The 21,037-nt window shown below is 57.3% G+C and overlaps 2 protein-coding genes across 4 annotated transcripts in view; one reads left to right on the top strand and one right to left on the bottom strand.

The window, feature by feature from the left end:
* Macrod1 (mono-ADP ribosylhydrolase 1) overlaps positions 1-21,037 on the bottom strand; it is a 145,211-nt gene that overhangs the window by 74,339 nt on the left and 49,835 nt on the right. The window lies entirely within an intron of this gene.
* Positions 1-21,037, top strand: part of Flrt1 (fibronectin leucine rich transmembrane protein 1) — a 75,333-nt gene that overhangs the window by 43,053 nt on the left and 11,243 nt on the right. The window contains exon 2 of one of the 2 annotated variants that reach the window (XM_006980739.4): positions 18,848-19,739. The gene's annotated coding sequence lies outside the window, so the exon portion shown is untranslated. Of the gene's footprint in view, positions 1-10,501; positions 19,740-21,037 lie in introns of those variants that run through there. The other variant, XM_076558618.1, reaches the window with a different exon arrangement.

Genomic DNA, 21,037 nt, shown 5'->3' with positions numbered 1-21,037 from the left:
ACGATCAGGGGTAGACTGTGTTCACCCGGCACCCCATAAATGCTTCTTCACTTGGCCTGAGCGGATGGGGTTGAGGCAAGAGCCAGTGCTGCTGGGAGGTCAACCACACAGCATCCCACCCTTCCAAGTCTCCAGCCCAGCAGAACACGGCCATTCCTCCCCCTAACAGCCGTCTTGGAGCGTTTCGGGGCAGCCAGGGAAAGGCAAGGAGCAGGAAGGTGAGACCCAGGCACCTGATGGCCGTAGTCTGCAGCTCTGTACTTTGTACTGGCTCCTCCACCTGTTGCCTTCCAAGTGGTCACACCATCTCCACATCTGGGTCAGTAAACTGGTCATGTGCGGCGCCACAACAACCAGCTCACACAACTAGATTAGGAAGTGTGAGGCTTCGGTGTTGAGCTGAGACACAGATGGCGGGTGGGCGGGGCCATGCGGGAAGGCCAGGCCAGGGGCTGGCCCAGAGCGTCCTGCAGTACTGATGACCCTTGGCAGTGCTCCTGGGAAGCACTGGTGGGAAGGGGGTGGCTTAGCCCTGGGGAGGGAGGAAGTCCTTCTCAGCCAGGGGACATGGAACAGGACGATCTGGGGAATTCTTAGGCAGGACGAAAGGCTAGGAGGATAGCTTGAGGAAGTCCACACAGCTTGGCCATCAGGGGCTTGGGTTGTTGGAAAATTGGTCCCTGGGGGTGAACTCCCAAGACTGGAAGCTGGGGTGAGGCTGAGGTGGATGGGAGTGAAGACCCTACCTCTTGGTGCTGTACATGATGAAACTCCAGCGTGCTGCCCTCCCCTACCCCGTGTGGGGACTCTAGGGTGTTGGGGTGTCACCATCCACAGGATTCCTCTTCAAGAGGAACCCGAAGGATTTCTGCACTTGGCATGTGAGAGAGTCGAGACCCCTGGAGGTCACGTGCCCCCGACTTCAGACCTCCTGTCCTCAGCTGATGTCACCACCCCCTGGCAAATGCTGGGTGGATGTAAAGGTGAGCGGGGTAGGGCCTCCTCACTCCAGCCTCATCCTCTTCCACCCTTGAGGTCCCCGTAATCAGCATGTGCCGCTGGCCTCCAGAGCGCCTGGTGCTGGCTTCTGTCTTCCCTCTCTGTCTCATTCCCCCTGCTCAGAGCACCATCGCCCCACTGTGCAGCAAGCAGGCTGCACTCGGAGAAGTAAGGGGACTCCGTGGGCAAAAAGGGACCGAGTGAGTATCAGGATTTGAACCCCAGCCTGAGGACTCCAGCTGCCTGGGTTTCCCACTCCCTCCCAATCCAATCCGATCCACTTGTTATATTTCTGTAAGCGCTGCAAATCCTTCAGAGACGAGTCGGGAATAAATAAATACGCGCATAAGTAAATAATGAGAGGCTGCAGCGAGACGCTGACACCAGGTCAGTGCTGGGACTCGCTGTCCTGATCCAAGTGGGAGACAGCGTAGGGCGTGGCCCACCAGCCTGCCACTCTAGGTCAAGGCTGGGGCAGCAGGAGCTGCCTTGCACTGATGTGATGCTGGGAAGGCGCTGTCTGGGGATGGGGGTGGGGGGGGTACTGGCTGAGTTTAGGTGGGGGTGGCCAGCTCAGCGGCTGGCGGAGCCTGAGCCAGCTCCTCACCCTGTAGCTAGGCTTCTCCTCGTTTCTCTGTTCCTGCTTCAATGCAAATGTGTTGACACATTCATCTCTCCACCCCTGTGAGCGCACGGGCAGGATTAGCTCTGCACTTGTAAGGGACAGGGCTGAGACCCCCAAGCCAGAGGAAGCAGGGCCCTTCAGCCTTCCTCGATGGGCATGGAGCATGGTGTGAATGGGGAGGGCAGAACCCAGCCTCTGAAAGGAAGAACTGAATGCCTTGGGGGTGGCTAGAAGGTGAGAGATCCCCCAAGCATGCAGGGAAGGGTATCTTGGCCCTGACTGATGCCTTCATCCTGGGTGTGTGTGAGGCCAGTGCTGGCCGGTGGGAAGCAGCCCCTGGCTCTGCCAGCAGCTGCCTGAAGCCTTGTTTACGAAGCTGGTGAAGGAGGTAAGGCAGGATGGAGGAGGCCAGAGCCTACCCCATCCTGCATACACGAGTGTGCATGTTGCATGCACTTGAGTTACATGGGCCTCCCCTTCCATTGTCTACTCAGCCCTCCCGCCTGGGACAGAGCATCCCAGGACAGCGAAGGTGACATGGCTATTTCTGGGCCTGGATCCCTGCCAACAGCAGCAGGGGAGAGAGAGAGGGGGGGGGGGGCACGGGGTGGGGGGAGGTGCTGATGAGAGAGGCCCCTGCCCCAGCCACAGTGAGCCCTTGAGTGTGAGCTCTGCCTGGATGCACTTTCCACCCTGGGCTTCCTGACAGAACGGCCCCAGCCTTCCTCCTGCCCCCTTTCCCTGGGCTCCACTTTTTATCTGTAATATGGGCGGGCAGTGCCCACCTGGAGAAGTACTAGACGGGATTCAACACATGCCAGAGGGTGGGAATATCTTGTCTGGGTAAAATAGCTGTGTATGAGAGCTCTTACCCTGCACCCCATCCTTAGGGACCCCAGCACTGTTCCATCCAGCCCTTTGGGAAGGCCGAAAACTGCTGAGCCATGTATGCCCTTAAAGGAGGTGGCCCAGCAGGGAGCAAGCCCAGAGGATTGTGGGAGAGTCATGGACATGTGGGTCAGAGCACTCCATGTTTCAGTGCCAGCTCTCCTTACCCAGCCTGTTTACGCAGGTACATTGTTCCCATTATGCAGATGGGAACACTGAGGCTCAGAGTTTCCATCTGAGGCTTGAGTTCCCTGGCATGGCAATGGGATTCAAGTCCTTAGCTGTCAGGCTGTGGGGAGGAATGGGGGGGGTGCTTGGCAGACAGAAGCTGGGAGGTCAGGAGGAGCCCCAGAGTTGTTGGGGGCCCACGTAGGCAACAGGGGGGTGCTAAGCTGGCCCCATTGGCAGCAGAGAAGCCACCTGGGAAGGTTAGGAGGCCCCAGTAGAGTCCAGTGCCGATTCTGTCCTGTTCAATTTTAAACTGAAGTGCAAACAAGCCCCAGCGCCCGGCGCTCCTGCCCAAATCAAATTGGTGCTATGATTTCTCTGCGGGCGGCGGGCAGCTTTCCGGAGAGGAAGGGGGAGGCTGGCATGGGGTGTGAGAGCCAGCAGGGATGAGGCCATTTGTCTGGGGCAGCCGGCTTGGCTGGCCGGGATCTTCCACCCAAATTAAATTTTAACCCAGCTCGTAAATCTTCCTCCAAGTCCCTCCCCCGCCAGTGCACAGTAGCCGCTGCGTGGCTGCACTGGGATCAGGGACTGCGCTGTCCCTCTCGGGGAGTGGGACAGTGGCCCGGAAACAGGCTCTGAGACTCACAGGTCACTGACTACAGGGGACAGCAAAGGACCTGGCCTGGCTGTCAGAGTGGGAACCCGGTGATTGGTAGGAGCTGGGGTCCGGTGGGGCCTCTTCCCAGCCACTGAGCTCAGCCTCCTAATGTGTGCGTATGGAGCCAAGGCCCACCGTAGCATAGCTGCCATTCCTCAGGTGACATCCACCTTCCTTGCCCTTTGAGACAGTCTCCCACTGGCTTGGGACTCGCCTGTTACTGCTACCCTGACCAGCGAGATCCTGAGATCCTTTGGTCCCCACGGCGATAACACCAGGATAAGAAACATGTGCGACCACACCCTGTTTTGTTTAGTTTTTCTAACCTAAGTTCTAGGACCAAACTCAGCTCCTCATGCTTGAGGGGCAAGCACTTTCTACTAAGCCCAAGGTGTCCTAACTTCTCTGGTTTCCTCAGCAGTGCACATAGTTGGGGTACAGGGAGAGTGAGGTGAAGCCCTGGGGGCCGTGGAAGCTGTCTCTGCTCTGGAGGAGTAACTTTGGGTCCCCTTCCTTTCCTGCAGATGGTGAGTGACCTTGTGACCCCCTCTGCTGGAGAAGAGCAGTGAAGGACCCCCCTGAGTGCTAGGATTGGGGGGAGAGGCAACTCTGCCTCAGCTCTGTGACTGGGGTAGTGTGTGGGCCATGTGTACCCCAGGACTCAGCGATGCAAGCCCCCAGAGCCTGGGTCCTGTACAGAGAAAGAGAGAAGCTCTGGAGGTGTACCAGGCCTGACCAGTCACACACATGTTCATATACGCAGCCCCGAGGACTTGTACATAGTGTGACCTCGTGACTACAGCCAGTTCGGAGAAGAGGACAGTCCCTGTGGTGTAGGCGTCTGCCACCTTGCTCTCCCACCCTCTCCTTCAGCTTTCTACTCTCCAGTGACAGTCTGCTGTCCTCAGGGTGAGGTCCAGTCTGCGTCCCCACTGCCAGGCTCCCACACTGGGGGCTGCCACCCAGCTCAGACTATCTCCTGCCCTGGGGCCTTTGCACATGCCGCTGCTGTTGCATTTGGGGTGTTCTGTCCTCAACCCGCTGCCTCACCTTTCCACGCCTGCTCCTGCCCCGGGGGATGATACAGTGGGTTCAGCCATGTTTAGGGGAGGGAGGAAGGTTATCACACCCAGATCAGCCCAGGCCACTGGGGGGACAGCGCCCTGTGACTCCTGTGTGCGCACTAAGGACAGTGGCGAGGAGTCACCAGCCCTATCTGAGGCTCAGCTGGCGATGTACAAACTGGAGATACCCACGCAGGGAGGCGACCCTTCCCCTGCCGCCCACATCTCCTGCCGCCCCTGCCCCGACAGAGCTGCTCCCAGACCCTTCACGACTCTGAGCGCTTCTTCCCACCTTCCCCTCACACCAACCCCACACAGGCAGCCCGGGCTGCCATGGTGATCTATACCTCCAATGTGGGTTTGTTGTTCTCTGCGGTGTGCAATTAACATCCCCACCAGTAAACGATGCAGCCATATTTCACCTGCACCCTAACGTGGACCACAAAGGCATTAAAATAAATAATGGTGCAGTTAAGCAAGGCCTGGGATTTGCTGTCTGGCAGAGGCACCTGCACCCCACCTGCCCCACAGCTGCCCCCCCACATGCACTGCTGCTCCTCTGGGGTCCCCGATGGTGCTGGGACGAGGTTCATCAGTACGCCTTCTGCTCTGCCACCCCCTGCCCCACCGGCCTGAGCTGTTCTCCCATACCCTCGTGTACCTCAGGACTTCTGGTCAGGACAGCATGTTAGGGCCCCTGGACAAAAGAGGAGACCCCAGCCTGTATCTGGTCCTTAACTATAAAGATTGTATTCCCTGGGGGTTCAGGGGCACTGGTGGGGCTTGTACCTCCCATTATGTCCCCAGCACTCCCCCGCTATCCTCTCATCATCCGCCCACCCCCCCCCCACCGCCACGCCACGCCCCACGGCTCCACTCCCATCCAGACCTCTAGGCTGGGACCGGAATCTCAGATGTGGCCTGTGGTGTCCTCCAGGCCTCTGAGGTCACGAAATGGACTCGCTTGCTCTTGTTAACATCACTGTCTGCCCACCCCAGCCACTGCACGGAGCATGCCAGTGACTCCTGTGTCCGTCATTTGCTCTTCTTCCATGGGCTCAGTCACCCCCTCATGGTCCCACCTGGACACCGGGACAGGGCTGTGGGGTGCAGACATCTAATTGACAGTGAGTAGCTGGAACCCCAGCCCAGGGCTGCCTGCTCTGTACTCTGGTAGTCTTCAGCCCGTTTCTGGAGATGGGAGAGGTAGAGAGAGGATGGCTTGGATCGGTTCAGGAGGGATGCTAGCGGCTTGGTTACAGTGTGACAGTCCCTCAGGGAGGGGAGGCCTGAGGACCAGGGCCAGCAGCACGTGCCCTCCTGGTCCCCTCTCCCACCATCACCTCTTGCTCTGTCCTTTCCTCACTCCCTGGCCCTGGGGACTCTGTTACTCAGAAAGTGCTCGGCACAAATAAAGTTGAGCTGCCTAGGGACCAAGTGGCTCAGGTGAGTGGATAAAAAGTCACTGCCTCCCCCAGGGAGGGACGGGGCGGGTACCCGGGGGAGCCGTAACCAGGAGATGGAGAGATGTGCGTCACTTCACAAGGCTCAGCTGCCAGGTGGGTCGGTGAGGGGGTGGAGAGAGGGACAGTCTCAGGACAGAGGGACCTTGGGCACAGCTGTCCTGGCAGCTTCGGGTTTTCTGGGAGTGGTGACCTCAACTTCATCTTCCCTTACTGGGCTTTCAACCAGGACCCGTCACAGACCTCCATGGCTGGCCAGACCTGGCTATGAGTACAGTTCCACCTGCCTCGCTCTGTTTTTTCCAGCGAGGTTGTGTGACCCAAGGCGAGACAAGTCACCGATCTGGGTCTGAGCTGCCTTGTTGATGAAATGCCGACAGTGGGCATGGAGAGATGGCTCATGGACTTGAGTTTGATCTCCAGAGCCCACATAACAAACAAACAAACAATATAGCAACCAAAACCAAACCAGCCCAACACCGAGGCGCTAGAGAGGCAGACAGGTGGCAGGTGGATGGATCCCTGGGGCTCCCTGGCCAGGAGTCTAGTAAACCAGTGAGTTCCAGATCAGTGAGAGAGCCTGCCTCAAAAAGAGAAGGTGGGAGCCAGAGAGATGGTTTAGCGGTTAAAGGCACTGGCTGCTCTTCCAGAGGACCCAGGTTCAATTCCCAGCCTCCACATGGCAGCTCACAACTGTCTGTAACTCCAGTTCTAGGAGATCTGACACCCTCTCACAGATATACATGCAGGCTAAACACCAATGCGCATAAAAAGAACAGGAGGATGACTCTTGAGGAATGGCATCTGCGATTGGCAGGCTTCGGGCAGGGCAGGGAGCTCCAGCCCCCGAGCGAGCGTACACACTTCTCCAGGGTTGCCCCCCAGTACTACACAGCCTGCCGGGTGCCCTAGCCATGGGTTTCCCTATCTGTAACAGAGAAGTCACCAGCCTCTAAAACTGGACAGGCTTCAACATAGGTATGTAGGGTAAGCTCCTCCCCTGGCTCCTAGGCTCCCCCTGGACTTCTTTCCCTCATGCTACCCCCAGTTCCGCTCCTGGGATAGGTGAGTCCAGAGCATCCTGAGGGCCTGGTCAGTCCTGGCCCAAGGTAGGGGCAGGGAGAATGAAGTCATGAGGATGCTGCTGAGACGGGAAGAGTCCTAGGTGTCTGTACCCACTTACAGAGAGACAAATGATGAGGAACTGGCAATCAAGACCAAGCCCCGCCCTGTGTGGCCTTGGCAGGATGAGTACTTAACCTCGCTGAGCTTTGTTCTGCTCCTCTGTGAAACAGAAACTTGAACCAGGTGCTGTCGTTTTTAGTTTTGTTTGTTTGTCTGAGACAGGTTTTTTCTGCGTAGCCCTAGCTATCCTGGAACTTGGTCTGTAGCCCAGGCTGACCTTGAACCCAAAGATCTACCTGCCTCTCTTCCTAGGCAACAAAGGGAGAGACAGCAGCGTGCCTGGGCCCAACAGTTGTGCTGCCCTAACCCTGCTGGGGGCTGAGGCACCTTCCCGGCCTGACTTCCCACACTCCTGGGTCTCATGTCCCATACAGTTGAGTCTGGAGCCCAGGCTGAGAAAGTGCAAATCAAATCCAAGCTGGCATGCTGGCGGGTGGGACCTGAGCCCTCTCGGTCCTTTGGAAAAGATCTGCACAGTGTTTTTCCTGTCTGGGAGCCTAATCGTCAGTAGTTATTTATTGTTGCGTTTCCTAGTGGGTAGGAAAGCCACAAATAAGTAAATCTGGGCAGCAGGGTACAATTATTGAGCCCAGCGCTTTATTTCCCAGCTCGTCTCCAGCCTGGCCCACGGCGGATCGATGGTAATTTATGACGAGGCCCGTGGGGGAGTGAAGGCGGCGGAATAACCACCTTGCCGCTCATCACCCAGCCTGGACAGCTGTGCCTGCTCACAGGTGGCTCGAGCACCAGGGACTGGGCAGGGGACATTGCTCGAGGAGGGGCGGCCAGCAGCCCAAGCACCGGGCGGCCCAGGCCTCGTGCCTGGCCATCAAGCAGATCCCTGCTCTGTGGCGGCAGCATGACCAGACTGAAACAGGGATGAGGGGGACACCAATGAGTCCCCATCCAGTGGTTTGGGTTCATCTCGGGTAGGGTTGGCAGAAGCAGAGCCTGAGACAAAGATTAGCAACCGAGTTCTTGGAGAAAGCCCACAAGAGGAAGGAAGGTAGGCAAAGGACCAGGGTCAGGGCGCTGGGCCAGGGACTCGGCACCTCCGGGCAGGGCAGTCTTAGGCAGTTGGTCCTAGGCTGTCGATTGCTCCAAGGAGGACGAGGGGATGGGAATGGAATGGGGAGGGGACACAAAGAGATGGCCTCCTGTGCGACAGCAGCCACCGCGCCTCGTGAGATGCTGCCAATCACAGTTCATAATTTAGATGCTGATTTTATCGTGGTCCACGGTCTGCCAGGTTTCTCGCCATTATAATTTCATTTTTCACTCTGGGGACGTTAGGATGCTCAACCAGGGCTTGGGGTGGGTAACCTGTCAGAGCTGGGGCAAAGCCTCCAGGGGCTGCTGACCCTGGGTGGGGCTGGGATTGGGGTCAGACTGCAGGAGATTCAGCTACCTGCTTCAGGGACAGGGCCTCCCCAGCACGTGCCCCTAGGCTGGTACTGGTGGCTTGAATGTGGAGCCTGCTGGGCCTGCTCTGTAAACCTCTGTGACCCTGGACTAACTGGTGCTCAGAGATATCGATATGCTCGTCTCAAGGAGCCCAGCAAGTGAAATTGTCTGAGACTGCTCTCCTCCCCACAGTACCGCCTCCAAGGAAGGCCGCTGAGGCCTGGAGGAGCCAGTGATTTGGGGCTGACCCTTTGTTCCCCCACTCCTCACAAGGACCGAGGCCTCTCTCAGGGACCTCAAAAAGAAAAAAAGTCCTGAAGACAGTGGAGCCACCTAGGTTCCCTTTGGGCATGCTCAGGTCACTTTAGGGATGGTGGGGTTCACTCTGCCTCCTGACACCAGCTCTATGTGGGGGGCCCAGAGGCACCATTTTCTGACCAGTGTTCATCAGAACCTAATTTGCAAACAGGCAAGGCGGCCTGCCCACTTACTCTAATTAACAAGGAACCCTCCTGGAGCCAACCCCCCCCCCCCACCGCACCCCCAAACAGCTATCCCAAGCCAGGGCCAACAGCATGCCCAGAGTATTAAAAAGCCTACTGTCCTGGCTTGTGCCATCCTTGGCCTACATTAGGGGCTGGGTGGCCTCCTGGAGTGACCCAGTGGGGTCTTGGGCCAGCATCCCAGAGATAGCTTTGGAAGGAGCCTCGTGGAGACCTCTTGCGTGTCTCTACTCACGAATACCTCCTGTTCGCTTGCCTTTCCCTTCTGCCTGGCTCTTAAAAAAAAAAAAGCGCTGGGTAAAATCAGTATTCCGGTCAGGGCGGGGGTGGGGGTGGGGAGATACACACAGAATGTCAGGCTAAGCAAAGGAGCAGGTCCTGGTGGGGTGCTGGAGTGGGCAGGGCTGCTAACCCTGGCACAAAAGCCACAGGCCACGGGCCCTGCCACGGGCCACGGGGCGGGCCACGGGCCCTGGGCTTCGTAGATGCTGTTGGGGGGTGGAGGCCGGAGTGGCTGGAGGGCCTGGCTTAGGATCCAGGACAGGGGGAGGAGAAAGGACAGCTGAAGACAGAGCCTGTGTCTGGCCAGAATGAGTGGCTTCCTGTGCCCCGGTCCAGCTCACTGACCCTGTGTTCCCTTTCAGGCAGCCCTCCCTGTGAGGGTGCAGGTGCCTTTCTTAGGCTGGGCATGGGCGTGGGATGTGGAGGCAGGGATAAGCTGATCTTGCCACTGCTCGCCGCCGGTGTGGGGACCACCTTGCTGGAACCAGGCCTTATTCGGCCTCTCCCAGAGCATGTTTTGAAGGCCGTGCCAGCCCTGGGGAGCTAACAGGTGTTACAAAGGCAGGGTCAGCCAGCAGCCGCTAACAAGGCAACTTCAGTTACCCGTCTCCGCAGCAGCTTTTAATTGCTAACGTGCCCCGTGTATCTGCAGGCCCTGGGCCTGCAGCCTCTGCTGACTGAGGACAGACCTTCTGCAACTGGCCTTCTGCAAGACTGGAAAGGCTGGTATTTCCCTCTGCCCTTGGAGTTCTAGACAGGTCAGTCTTCTTCCAGGCCTGAGACACAGGGCTGGCCATCTCACTCATCCTTCATCTCCGGGGGGTGGGGGTGGGGGGCTCCTGCTCTGCATCGTGGAGCCCGGAAGTCCACAGCGCCCTTGTTGAGTCTGAGCACAGGGGAAGAAGGGAAGTTTGGGGCTCACTTCCCTCGGTGTACACTCCTCCCTTGATGCAGCCTGCTCGCTCAGCCGCTAGGAACTGGGGCAGAGGATGTGGGCCCCTCACCCCCATGTCTGACCAGTCCAGGCTCAGAGCAACTGAGGCCCAAGGGAGCCTGAGTGAACACAGTAAAGGAGGCCGGAAGCAAGGACGGGCCCGAGAAGGCTGCCTGAAAGGGACATTTGCCAGCTGGATGTCACATTTCTGGAGTGCTTGGTGTGTGCCAGCCCGTCTCTGTACCAGAGGAGGCCTGTGAACAACCTCAGGCCCTGCCCCTCAGGTTCACATTTTTTTTTTTTTTTTTTTTTTTTTTTTGAGACGGTGTATTCTTTACTAAGGAGGCCTGGTCGGCTCCCCACCTCACCAGCACTGGGACGATGAGCAGTCATACCACACCTGGCTTTCTATATGGGTCTGGGATCAAACTCAGCTCCTCCGCTTGTATGGCAAACGCTTCTTTTCAAATTGACTAAAGGCTCCCCAGGCCCCCCCTTTTTCTGTGTTAGGGATGGAACCCAGGGCTTGATACACTAGGCAAGCACTTTACCCATATCTGCACTCTGAGTCCCCCATCTAGTCTGGTTCAGGCAGATCCCTTCTATTCACAGTGCTTAGGTCTATATCCTCCCGAAGCCCAGCAGCAGGATCAACAGCGAGGTCATTTGTAGGGCGGAAAGTGACTGGAGGAAGCCGAGCACAGAGGCCGGAGGCCTCTGCCTGCTGTACCTGTCTATCCCAAGTCCCAGAGCCCTCCACTTGCCACCAAAACATAGCCTTGGCCAACCCTGGGGTCCACAGTGGGTCAGAGCCTAAAGCACATCCAAGGTCACTGGTGGTCAGGGGCCCAGTCGTGGCTTGTAACCAAGCGTGTGACTCTAGGCTGCATGTTGAGGGAGGAGAAGGCTGGCAGCCACCCGGCCCCGCTGCTCCAGGATCTGTGGTACCAGGGGCCTCGTTAAGCTATAGCTGCAAAGAGGTTCGTTATTAACAAAAGCGTGTGGGGATCCTTCCCTCCTTCCCGCTCTCCTTCAGGCAGGCTCCCAAATGAAAAGGGAACGCATAATGCAAGGCGGTGAGGAAGCCTGGAGGGAAGGCACTGCCTAGCGCAAAGAGGAAGCCGCATTTACCCTCTGGGGAGGCTGGCGCTGCCCGCCTTTATAAAACACTCTCCTTCCCCTTCTTCCAGTTCAGCGGGTCTCTCAGGCTGTGGTTTAAGTCCTTTTGAAGTGTTACAACCACTTTCTCCTCTTTCAATTAACAACAAGAAAAGGAAGCTAATGGCTTCCTGAGCCTGGCTGTAAATATTAACAGAGTCTGGCCGCCTGGCCTGAGCGCCCACCCGCCCACCCGCCCACCCGCCTGCTCCCAGCCTTCCCAGCCCAGAGTCAGCTTACAGGAAGGAAGGGCGGGCAGCTCCCGACATGTGTGATGATCCCCTGGCTCAGGCACCTCTGGCGTGGGGGGATGGCGAGGGGGCAGGGGGATACTTGTCCCTGGGAGATGGCCCAGCAGGCAGGAATCTGGAGGCCACACCTGGGTAACTTGGGTGACCACAGGTGCGTGGCCTGGAGTCCCTGGAGTCCCCAGCTTGTGGCTTTGAGTGAAGCTAGCAGCTAGCAGCGTATCTGAGGAGGACTGTCTGTTTAGCTGTTTGAGTAGTTGAGGGTTTTCTTTAACTTTTTTATTTTGGAGACAGGATCTCATGTAGCCTAGGATGGCATCAAACTCACTGTGTATCTAAGGCTGGGCCTTGAACTTCTGATCCTCCTACCTCTACCTCCTGAGAGTTGGAAGCAGCTGGAATAGGAGCTAGCAGACCTTAGGATCCATGCTGGATCCCCAGCACCAGCAGAGGAGACCTGGGATCCCTGCGACCCAGTCAGCTTTCCCCTGGGAGGGCATTCATCTGGGACCACCCACCATGTACCCATGAGCCACTGAGACACAGGACCAGTAAAGCAATGCTTCAGAGTCCACCGGGCCCGGGAGATGCTCAGCCAGTGCTTGCCACACAAGCATGAGGACCTCAGCTTGGGCCCCAGCAGGTCAGCAGTGTGCCCCCTTAATCCCAGGGCTGGGGAGATGGAGACTGACCTAGTGGGTGGAGTTCTGGAGCCAAATGAGAAACCCCATCCCCAGAGCTAAGGTGGATAGCGTCTGAGGAGTGACTCCTGAAGCTGACCTCTGCCCCCTACCACATGCACACACATACACCCTCACACACCTGCACATGTCCATATACCTGCACACAAATAAATGAAAAGAGCTTGTGTGTGAGGCCAGGCATGGTGGTACCCGCCTGTAATCTCAGCACTGGGGAGGCAGAGGCAGGAGGGTCAGTGCAAGGCCTGGGCTACATCGTGAGATCCTACATCAAAAAGCAAAAAGCTACCAAAAATGCGCGCGCGTGTGTGCACACACACACACACACACACACACACACACACTACAGAGCCTGTCGCCTGGCCTGTGGGACATGTGAGCGTGCTCAGAGATGGAGGTAGGGGCAGGCAGGGAGCGGGGAGTCTAAGGGGCCAGTTGAGGGCACCATCGTGGGGTAGACGGGGTCAAGGAGCCACTAACATTGCTGGCAAAAGTAGGCCAATTTCCTGAAACAGAGGCTCTGACCTTAGCCGCTGGCACCAGGCTCATCATCATGGCTCCCCGGGCCTGTCAAGGCCCTCCTGGGTATGGGGTCAGCAAAGCCTACTTCGTAGGGAGGGCCTGGCCAGCAAGGGAAGCCTCCTAACTGGGCATCGGTGGACAGAGGACTAGCATCTCCCCATGGGCCAGGGACTGCCACCCCAGCCCCATCCTTTGGTTTAGAACCACCGCTCCTGGTTATGGCAATGGAGCAGGCCAGGCCAGGGCCTCCACGACCCACTCCCGGGTTAACGGTCCCAGCCACCCTGGCAGACTCTCCTTCCAGACAGCCATCTGTCCCTCCAGTAGTCCAGACGGGTGCCAGCCACCCTTGGCCCGTCCTGCTTGGTTCCCACTCACGGTTCTGCATCCCAGGAGCTCCAGTGCCCTTGCTCAGGTTTCAAAGTCACAGACCCACTCTGGGCAGCCAGGGCCTCTTTGTCGTCCCCCCCCCCCCCCCCCCCCCGCTCTTGTCCCCCGACTGCCCGAGTGTTGCCAGTCTCTCCAGGCGGTAGCTCTGATCACTTCCACTGCTTGGCTGTGTTGGGAGACCAGCATCCTAGAAACCTGGGGGCCTCTGTCTCCCTAGCTCTGGCACCTGCAGAAGCAGGACCCTGCAAGAGAGGATGTAAACCTTGCAGGGCAGGTGGCGTCTGTTCCTCCCAGCACCAGGGAATAAAGTCACAGGCCACCTGTGACCACAGCTGCCCACACACAAAGGGAGAGGCATCTGAGGCAGAAGTCCTGCATTTATCTCCAGAGTAGTGCTGTCCCACACAGCATCCAAAGAATGATACCTGAGGCTGTCATCTGGCCTACACACACATGCATATACATGCAGCCACACACACGTGCACCTCTGGGGTTCCATTCCTGCTGGCCTCCCTGCTCTGGTTGTGTCTGTCTTTACAGGCAGGGACTGGCAGTGGTCCGGTGTGGGGATTCCCACAGGCACCCGTGACCTGGCTGGCACACACACCCCAGTCCCTTAAAAGCCGCCTTTTGTCGGGAGGCAGTCAACTTAGCAGAGTGCAGGCCAGGAGGGTTCACCCTGCCTAAGCAGACTCCACCCATTCTCACTGAGCTGCTCCTCCAGGGACCCGCTGGGTGCTGGGTGCAGCCCTGCTTCCAGCGCAGGAGAAGGAGGTGGGCTCCCAGCTGCCCCACCACAGCATCTGGAGCCCATGCTGTGCTCCCTCTGCCAGGGACTGCCAAGAGCTGAGGCTCTGAGGAACCACCGAGGACACTGGCCCTCTAAGGTGCTCCCCGGAGCACCCAGCTGCTCCCCAGCAAGGAAAATGGCTGGCACCCACTGAGTACCAGGCATGTCTTCAGGGAGCAGAACCTGGAGGCTTCCTGAGTCAACTCCTTCCCTGTGACCCTGCTGCTTACTGTCCCCAGCCCAGTCCCCTCACTCCTGTATCTCCAGTTTTCCACACAAGAGTGTTTGCCTAGATTGCAAGTGGATCCCTGGCTGCACACTCCCAGCAGGCTCCATGTCGCGCTTGGTGTGAAGGCCGGTCCCCTCAGCACACTCATCACGGTTGGTTCTCCCGAGGGCAGGTCCCTCCCCCTCCCCCAGCTTTGGCCACTGCCATCCATTGTCCCAGAGCTCTCTGAGGGTGGGTGCAAGTCCGCCCGCTCTGAGCCTTTGCACATGCTGTTCCCTCTGCCTCCATTACTCTCCCTACCCAGTTCTCAACTGTGCTGACCTTCTTCTAAGAGCAGCTTAGCCCCTTTCCTGCCCTGTGACTCCAGCTGCGGCCTCCACCCCATCACTGTGGTAGCTCCAGTGGCATAAGGGGAGTGACCACCCTCAGTGATGAAGGAGAAGGGAGCAGGCGCTGTGTCTGGCCATCCTCGGGGGCAGTAAGCAGCCTCGGAACAAAGTCTGTTTGATCACAGCCCCTTCATCTAGAAAAGCAGGATACAGATGTTGCCTGCAGCCTGTAGTCCGAGCGAAAGCAAATCCCACTTTCCCAGCTCACTCCATCTCCAGCCTGCTGGCTGTGATGGGAACTCTGCCCTCTGAGCTACAGGGCAGCTCTGCCCGAGGAGGGGGCAATGTGTTTTCATTTCAAATGTGATTGGCTAAATGGCTAGCCACAGAGCCCACCTGGGTTTGCAGAGCACACACCAGGCATCTGATTAATACCACGCACATGAAACTCCATCCCTAAGAGCCAGAGGTTGAAGCAAAACAGGCGGGCTAATTGCTAATACAGGAATTAATATCAGCAAGCATAGATCTGGAAGGCAGCTTGAACAGTAAAGCTAAATCGGGCAGCAAGCCCTGAGGGACAGAAGTGGGCTGCACTGCCACCAAGTTCTCATGTATTGTCACGGGAGCTTGAAGGATGCCATAATTATAGGACAGAGAGATCTTCCCCAGGAAGCCCCCCACCCCACCCCAGAACTCATCACTTTCCCTCTAGGCTGGACCTGGTGTGTGTGTCACTCACATTGTAGTATCTGCTAGCTGCTGGCTTCCCCACGAGGCTGAGACTTCCTATAGAACTGGGCTCCTCTGGTCCCCAGTGCACTGTGCAGTGCCTAGAGCATGGCTGGACTGAGCTTGCTAGGTGAGATAGATGGATTGTTGAATGGATTCTAGGGATAGATAGTTGAAGAGATGGATGGAAGGAAAGTGGATGGTTGGATGGATGCGTACATGGATGGATGGATGCTTGGATAGATGAGTGGGTAGGTGGGTAGATGAGATGGAGGACAGATGGTTGGATAATTGGAAAGATGGATGGATGGAAAAAATGGAGAGGTTGAAGGCATGAGAAGGCCTTGGGAGGAACCCAGGACCTGGAGGTGCTGTGTTTGCCCAGTGGCACAGTCCTGCTTCACTGGGTCTTGGCATGGTGTGGGGAGAAGAAGCCTGGGCTAGAATTTGGAGCCCTGGCTCTCCTGCAGATTGAGTAATTTTGTAAAGCCCTTCCCTTCCCCACCTCTGACCCTCCAGCCTGGCCTGGGCTTATGGGAGATGGTAACCCAGAGACACCAGGAATGGACAGAGGGCCTGGCTCCCTGCAAGATGCTGGTGTGAACAGGTCCATCAGGCCAGGCTGCAAAGGCAGCATGGAGCTGGGGACCCAGCCCTTGGGAGAGGTTGAATGGATTAGGGAGATAAATGGTTATCTTCTTTCTTTTGCCAATACTTTTACTAGAGTTGTTGTTGGTAACAAAAGGAACCCTGTGTGACAAAGAGCTGACAGATGGAAGCTTTTCCTCAGTAGACTTTAAACAGGTTTCCTGGTACAGAGGCTAGGCCAGAGTGTGGACACAGAGAAGGTCCAGAAGAGAGGTCCAGCTGAGCTGCCCTGTGGGGCTAAGGAGAGCCCCCATTCCTGGCCTCTTAGGGCCCGACAGATTCCTTGGTTACCCCACGTGAAAGCATAGACAGTAACCGCAGGGGCATGGCTTCTTTCAGTCTAGCAGGGCTCTGGGGCAGGTGCTTGCCAGTGGGCACATTTACACATTTCTTCCAGGCCGCATGGTGCAGTGGCAGCAGGGGGCTATTACTGGCCATAATTAAGCACCCACAAGTGGGAGGAGCCACAACACTACCCAGGGCTCACACTGCCAGGCTGGCTTGGAAAGCCAGTACATGTCTCAGATACCTGAGAGGCCCCTCCAGAAAGGAGACCCTAGCTGGACCTTCTGTCCGCACACTAGAGGTCTAAGGACTCAGGAAAAGCAGCAGAGAGGGGGGAGCCAACAAGGAAGGCCCAGGAGAGCCTCACTCCGACTCTTGGCTTTTCCAGGGAGAAAGCAGAATGAGGAGTATGTGGGTGCATTTATTAAATACCTACTGTGTGCATGGCACTGAGCCGGGCACCGGAGTATCCAGCCTTCATAGTCTCCCATTGTACCCTGTGACATCATTGCCGTTATAACTGTGGGACCCCATGTTCAGAGGGAGGGAGGGATGGCGTGAGGATTCTAACAGGAGCGGGGGAGGGTGTGGAAAGGCCCACATGTCACGTGTGTGCACTATTACAAATGTATATATGTGCACATTCCTGTCAATCTCTGTGTACCCTCATGCCCATGTGTAAATGTGTGTTCATTTGTACGCATGCATGCCTGTGGAAGTGTGCTTTATGTATTCTTGGGCACACATGTGTGAACATCTTGATCATGTGTTTATATGTTCCATGTGTTCATTTTTGCACATATGCGTGGATTTAAATGTGTGCAGGGATGCACATATGCGTTTGCATGTGTACACTTCTGTTTTCATGTTTGCCTAGTTTCACACATGTGACATATTTGTTCACATGCTTACACAGACGTCACTGGATGCATTAGTCTCATTGGGGACAGTGGGACTGTGGGAGGAAGGGACTGCAGTGGTGAGCCAGGCTGGCTAGGGCCTGAGGAGGGTAGGCCAGCACCGACCAGCTCCTGAGAGCTGGAGGAGCCCGAGTCAAGCACACGACCAGTGGGTGAATCTGCCTTCTTCCTGGGCCCGTGATTTCAAAAGCGGAACTCTGGGTTGTGTCTTTCGTGGAGAGACAGTTGGGGTTCAGGCCCCAAGGACACAGCTCCCATTCTGTGTGTGTGCAGTGGTCTAGCTGCCCGCTCCCACCCCCAGCAGTATGAAACAATTTCCTTGGCCTGTCTAGGAAGGCAGATGACCTCACTGGACTCTTTCCATCTCTCGCTTTCATAGAGAAATTACAGTTTATAATTGGATGAAATCATGAGGGTGGTAATAGCAATAATGGCTTAAGCTGCCGCGACCACTGCCCCCTCTGCCGGAACAGGCCCCTCTTCCTTCCTGTCCAACCTGCCTGCGACACCTGCCTCTCGGCACCTGCACCCCTGATTGGCCCTGGCTACTCTGAGTTTGTGTCTGGCCTCCTGGGAAAGATTCCAGAGTGCCCCTTACCCCATCATTCCTCCGTACACCGACCATATACTTTATCCTTCCCACGTGTTCCCTGTGGTTTCTGTGGGCTACAGCCATGGACACCACCTCTGCTCAGCACACAGACTTATTAAATATGCACCCTAGATGTGCCGGCTGCAGGTACTGAGCAGGCCTTGAACCAGCCACCCTTGGTCCTACAAAGGAAAGTACCGAGATGCAGCTGAGCCTAACCAGGGCCTCAGATGTCATTAAAGCTCCTTTCCAAAGAGGGCCGCCTGCAGGGGAGCAGATGCCTGAGTTGGGCCTTCTTGGCTGGCTGCTAACAGAGGGAGGGACAGCTTTGCTTTGTTTTATATTCCTAGGGACAGCCTTTGGCGCCCAGGTCTCTACAGCAGGAAGGGCAGCTGGGTGTGGAAGGCTGGCCCCACGGGAGACAGCCAGCTGAAGCAGGGAGGTCAGGGACACTGGAGACCCAACTTCATGGACCCCTGGTGAGCCAGAGAAGTTGGGTTGTTTTGGAAGCCAAGGCCAGGATGGCCCAGTTGGAGCCTTCAAATGACATTTAATTAAGAGAAGCATGTGCTGGGGAAATGGAGGCTGCCCCAGGCTTGGTGCCTGGCAGGGCAAGGCCAGGAGCTCCCAAGCTTTTTCTTTTTTGTTAGTTATTACACTTATTTAGTTAGTGTGTGTGGTCAGAGAAGGACGGTGAGAGTCAGTTCTCTCCTCCTACCACGCGAGCTCCCAGGGCCTTCAGGCTTGGTGCTAGGTGTCTCCGCCCACTAAGCCATCCTGCCAAGCCTCCAGACTTCACTTTTCTCTGCCCAGTCCTTGCAGGTAGTTAGAAGGAAGGGTTCTGCATGTTACTTGGATTTAAAAAGTGATAAGTGGTGGGGGCAGCAATCTCAGAATCTCAGACCCTCGCCAGGCTTGGAGGGAAGTGGTATTTGTTCAAGGAAGGGGAGCTGGGGATGCGGCTCAGCAGTGGAGCGCTTGCAGAGAAACCCTGTATTGCAGAAACAGCAAACAGGCCCAGAGACTGGGAAGCTGAGAACAAGGGGGTGTGGCCATGGCTGCCTGTAGTGCTCACCCCGGGGGCTCTTGACTTCCTGGGATTTGATTGCTGGTGTTGCCTTTGGCAGGTGAAGAAGCTGGGAGTAGGTGAGAAGGCCTCCCTCGTGACAGCCAGCCGTGCCCAGGGGCTGAAGCAGGAATAACCCACCCTCCTGCCTCACCCATTCCAGAAACTTCTCTACAAACAGAAGCAGCCAAGCAGACCAGCCCCTGCCCCCCCAAAGTGGCTTCCCAAAGCGGGGCACGCAGGCCTGACAGCTCAGCAGTGCGAGGAGGCGGGCGAGGTGGCTACAGCCTGTGGTGAACATCGGAACTCCTCGGAGGGGTAGCAGACCCACCCCCACAGATGCGGCCTGAGTGGCAGGAATACGGATGCTTTGGAGAGTGGCTGGCTCCCTCTCAGCTCTGTCACGCAAGAGCGCTCTCTGCACTGAGCCATTCCGCCAAGTGACTTAAAGGGATTTTAAAAAGAAAGAAAGAAAAAAAAAACCCTGGTAAAGAAAGAGGGGGTAACAGCCCCACAGAGGCATTTCAGAAGAGGTGCGGCCTGTGGACAAAGGACCAAAGTTACAAAGAGCTGCGGTGGAAGTGGTGGCCGGTGAAAGGCCACACTCCCCGGGGACTGACATTGAGCTGTAGGGCATGCCCTGCTCAGGCGTCCCCGGGGGTACACACAGAACACACACCCCTCACTCCAGAGAGCCAGGTCAGCAGCAGTGCCCGAGGCCTCGGGTGCCAGAGATGCCGCTTGGGGCCCGCAGCCACCTCTGAGGCCTCGCCACGGGACGACGTCAGGACCTCCTTACTCTCTGCGTGCCTCGAGCTGCCCGGAGCTGCGGGCTGTGGTTGAGTACCTCTGGGTCTGTTGGTGGCGTGGGGCCAGGGATGTGAGCGTGGCCTGGAATTCTGAAGCAGTGACCCCAGTGGGACCCAGCGGCTCAGGGAACAGCAGCAGAGGAGGTAAGAGTCCGGGGCAGGGCGGGTGAGGAAGGGTTCCTGGTGGCCCAGAAGGGTGACCAGAGTCTTTTTCCACCTGGAGGGAGCACAGTGCGTGGGAGGGGCAACGGAGTCCTGCCCTCTGCACAAGCACGCGCGCGCGCGCACACACACACACACACACACACACACACACACACACACACACACACACCGCCATGGGAGGCCTCTGCTTGCTGGGGTAGGGATCACCTGCAGGGCTCTGACAGATGGACAGGAGGAGACCACTTGGAGTGAGCCTCAGCAGGGAGGGTTTCCTCCTCCTGGGCCTGGCCACCTGCTCTGTACAAACGGGGCAACCATGAGGCCTTGCGATGGGTTTGGGCAAGAGCTTAGGGGACCAAGGCCATCAGCCTTGATACCTGCTACCCTCGAACTAGCAAGAATCCCAAGATCTCTTCTGTTTGGACCGGCCCTGCTCTGGTCTGAGAGAGCCATGGTGGGGCTGATCAGGGGCCACCACCCGGCATCATCTGCCCTGACCTCCAGCACAGCCCTTTTGTTGGTTAGAGGGAAGAGACGGGTCCAGAGAGGTGGACTGAGGGCCCCAAGGCCACACAGCAGGTGGCTGGCTGGACCAGCTCCTCCTGGGCTCCAAGAGGGGAGGGGTGGTACCTCTGCAAACAGTAATCCCAGCAACCTCAGAACCCCTCAGCGCCCTGGGCAGGGCAGGGAAGCCCCAATTCATTACTAAGATGGAAAATGACACTTCCGCACGCTCTGCCCCAAGAGAGGACCTGATTTATGACTGCGCCAGGGCCTGGGACATCCGTCAGAGCCGTGCGCTGCGTACGCCGTCTGCGGGGGCATTAATAGCCGTGTTATTAGCCACTGGCGTGAAGGATGCCCTGCGGATGGGCTATTTGCTGTTATTTATTATAAAGGCGCGACAACCTAGCAGCAGGGCCGCGAGCACACAGCTGGGCCCCGCCTGCCTATGGTTCTCCTCTCTGCATCTTCCACTTCCTGCCAGCCCCTAGGAGGAGCTAGGGGATAATTCCTGGGGCCAGGCCAAACCAGAGGGGAGCAGCAACCACCTCCTGTCAATCCTGGTGCTCAAAGCGCTGATGGAAAATCTGCTCAGCCGGCTTGGTGCAGCCTCACGGTACCCAGAGGTGGAGAAACGCAAAGGGACACTCTGTCGGGGCTTTGGGGGCAGAGGTGCCTGGGATGGGCCTGGGGGTTCTGGCTGAGAGTGGTGTAAATGAGGGCAGGTCCCCCCCTTGAGTGTGCCTCTCCTCTGTACACATGGCCTAAAGCCA

Source organism: Peromyscus maniculatus, chromosome 1, assembly GCF_049852395.1.
Source record: "Peromyscus maniculatus bairdii isolate BWxNUB_F1_BW_parent chromosome 1, HU_Pman_BW_mat_3.1, whole genome shotgun sequence".
NCBI lineage: Eukaryota > Metazoa > Chordata > Mammalia > Rodentia > Cricetidae > Peromyscus > Peromyscus maniculatus.
This window is presented reverse-complemented; position numbering and strand designations above follow the sequence as displayed.